This window comes from Panthera uncia, assembly GCF_023721935.1.
Source record: "Panthera uncia isolate 11264 chromosome B3 unlocalized genomic scaffold, Puncia_PCG_1.0 HiC_scaffold_1, whole genome shotgun sequence".
NCBI classification, from domain to species: domain Eukaryota; kingdom Metazoa; phylum Chordata; class Mammalia; order Carnivora; family Felidae; genus Panthera; species Panthera uncia.
In genome coordinates, this window is record NW_026057582.1 from 71,784,349 (window position 1) to 71,788,021 (window position 3,673).

A 3,673-nucleotide genomic window follows, 5' to 3' on the forward strand; every position below is an offset into this window, starting at 1 on the left:
CAAAAGAAAGCTGGAGTAGCCATACTTATATCAGACAAACTAGACTTTAAATTAAAGGCTGTAACAAGAGATGAAGAAGGGCATTATATAATAATCACAGGGTCTATCCACCAGGAAGAGCTAACTATTATAAATGTCTATGCGCCAAATACCCGAGCCCCCCAGATATATAAAACAATTACTCATAAACATAAGCAACCTTATTGATAAGAATGTGGTCATTGCAGGGGACTTTAACACCCCACTTACAGAAATGGATAGATCATCTAGACACACAGTCAATAAAGAAACAAGGGCCCTGAATGATACATTGGATCAGATGGACTTGACAGATATATTTAGAACTCTGCATCCCAAAGCAACAGAATATACTTTCTTCTTGAGTGCACATGGAACATTCTCCAAGATAGATCATATACTGGGTCACAAAACAGCCCTTCATAAGTTTACAAGAATTGAAATTATACCATGCATACTTTCAGACCACAATGCTATGAAGCTTGAAATCAACCACAGGAAAAAGTCTGGAAAACCTCCAAAAGCATGGAGGTTAAAGAACACCCTACTAACGAATGAGTGGGTCAACCAGGCAATTAGAGAAGAAATTAAAATATACATGGAAACAAACGAAAATGAAAATACAACAATCCAAACGCTTTGGGATGCAGCGAAGGCAGTCCTGAGAGGAAAATACATTGCAATCCAGGCCTATCTCAAGAAACAAGAAAAATCCCAAATACAAAATCTAACAGCACACCTAAAGGAAATAGAAGCAGAACAGCAAAGGCAGCCTAAACCCAGCAGAAGAAGAGAAATAATAAAGATCAGAGCAGAAATAAACAATATAGAATCTAAAAAAACTGTAGAGCAGATCAACGAAACCAAGAGTTGGTTTTTTGAAAAAATAAACAAAATTGACAAACCTCTAGCCAGGCTTCTCAAAAAGAAAAGGGAGATGACCCAAATAGATAAAATCATGAATGAAAATGGAATGATTACAACCAATCCCTCAGAGATACAAACAATTATCAGGGAATACTATGAAAAATTATATGCCAGCAAATTGGACAACCTGGAAGAAATGGACAAATTTCTAAACACCCACACTCTTCCAAAACTCAATCAGGAGGAAATAGAAAGCTTGAACAGACCCATAACCAGCGAAGAAATTGAATCGGTTATCAAAAATCTCCCAACAAATAAGAGTCCAGGACCAGATGGCTTCCCAGGGGAGTTCTACCAGACGTTTAAAGCAGAGATAATACCTATCCTTCTCAAGCTATTCCAAAAAATAGAAAGGGAAGGAAAACTTCCAGACTCATTCTATGAAGCCAGTATTACTTTGATTCCTAAACCAGACAGAGACCCAGTAAAAAAAGAGAACTACAGGCCAATATCCCTGATGAATATGGATGCAAAAATTCTTAATAAGATACTAGCAAATCGAATTCAACAGCATATAAAAAGAATTATTCACCATGATCAAGTGGGATTCATTCCTGGGATGCAGGGCTGGTTCAACATTCGCAAATCGATCAACGTGATACATCACATTAACAAAAAAAAAAGAGAAGAACCATATGATCCTGTCAATCAATGCAGAAAAGGCCTTTGACAAAATCCAGCACGCTTTCTTAATAAAAACCCTTGAGAAAGTCGGGATACAAGGAACATACTTAAAGATCATAAAGGCCATTTATGAAAAGCCCACAGCTAACATCATCCTCAACGGGGAAAAACTGAGAGCTTTTTCCCTGAGATCAGGAACACGACAGGGATGCCCACTGTCACCGCTGTTGTTTAATATAGTGCTGGAAGTTCTAGCATCAGCAATCAGACAACAAAAGGAAATCAAAGGCATCAAAATTGGCAAAGACGAAGTCAAGCTTTCGCTTTTTGCAGATGACATGATATTATACATGGAAAATCCGATAGACTCCACCAAAAGTCTGCTAGAACTCATACATGAATTCAGCAAAGTTGCAGGATACAAAATCAATGTGCAGAAATCAGTTGCATTCTTATACACTAACAATGAAGCAACAGAAAGACAAATGAAGAAACTGATCCCATTCACAATTGCACCAAGAAGCATAAAATACCTAGGAATAAATCTAACCAAAGACGTAAAAGATCTGTATGCTGAAAACTATAGAAAGCTTATGCAGGTAATTGAAGAAGATATAAAGAAATGGAAAGACATTCCCTGCTCATGGATTGGAAGAATAAATATTGTCAAAATGTCAATACTACCCAAAGCTATCTACACATTCAATGCAATCCCAATCAAAATTGCACCAGCATTCTTCTCGAAACTAGAACAAGCAATCCTAAAATTCATATGGAACCACAAAAGGCCCCGAATGGCCAAAGTAATTTTGAAGAAGAAGACCAAAGCAGGAGGCATCACAATCCCAGACTTTAGCCTCTACTACAAAGCTGTCATTATCAAGACAGCATGGTATTGGCATAAAAACAGACACATAGACCAATGGAATAGAAAAAAACCCCAGAACTAGACCCACAAACGTATGGCCAACTCATCTTTGACAAAGCAGGAAAGAACATCCAATGGAAAAAAGACAGTCTCTTTAACAAATGGTGCTGGGAGAACTGGACAGCAACATGCAGAAGGTTGAAACTAGACCACTTTCTCACACCATTCACAAAAATAAACTCAAAATGGATAAAGGACCTGAATGTGAGACAGGAAACCATCAAAACCTTAGAGGAGAAAGCAGGAAAAGACCTCTCCGACCTCAGCCGTAGCAATCTCTTACTCGGCACATCCCCAAAGGCAAGGGAATTAAAAGCAAAAGTGAATTACTGCGACCTTATGAAGATAAAAAGCTTCTGCACAGCAAAGGAAACAACCAACAAAACTAAAAGGCAACCAACGGAATGGGAAAAGATATTTGCAAATGACACATCGGACAAAGGGCTAGTATCCAAAATCTATAAAGAGCTCATCAAACTCCACACCCGAAAAACAAATAACCCAGTGAAGAAATGGGCAGAAAACATGAATAGACACTTCTCTAAAGAAGACATCTGGATGGTCAACAGGCACATGAAAAGATGTTCAACGTCGCTCCTTATCAGGGAAATACAAATCAAAACCACACTCAGATATCACCTCACGCCAGTCAGAGTGGCCAAAATGAAGAAATCAGGAGACTATAGATGCTGGCGAGGATGTGGAGAAACGGGAACCCTCTTGCACTGTTGGTGGGAATGCAAACTGGTGCAGCCACTCTGGAAAACAGTGTGGAGGTTCCTCAGAAAATTAAAAATAGACCTACCCTATGACCCAGCAATAGCACTGCTAGGAATTTATCCAAGGGATACAGGAGTACTGATGCATAGGGGCACCTGTACCCCAATGTTTATAGCGGCACTCTCAACAATAGCCAAATTATGGAAAGAGCCTAAATGTCCATCAACTGATGAATGGATAAAGAAATTGTGGTTTATATACACAATGGAATACTACGTGGCAATGAGAAAAAATGAAATATGGCCTTTTGTAGCAACGTGGATGGAACTGGAGAGTGTGATGCTAAGTGAAATAAGCCATACAGAGAAAGACAGATACCATATGGTTTCACTCTTATGTGGATCCTGAGAAACATAACAGAAACCCATGGGGGAGGGGAAGGAAAGAAGAAAAAAA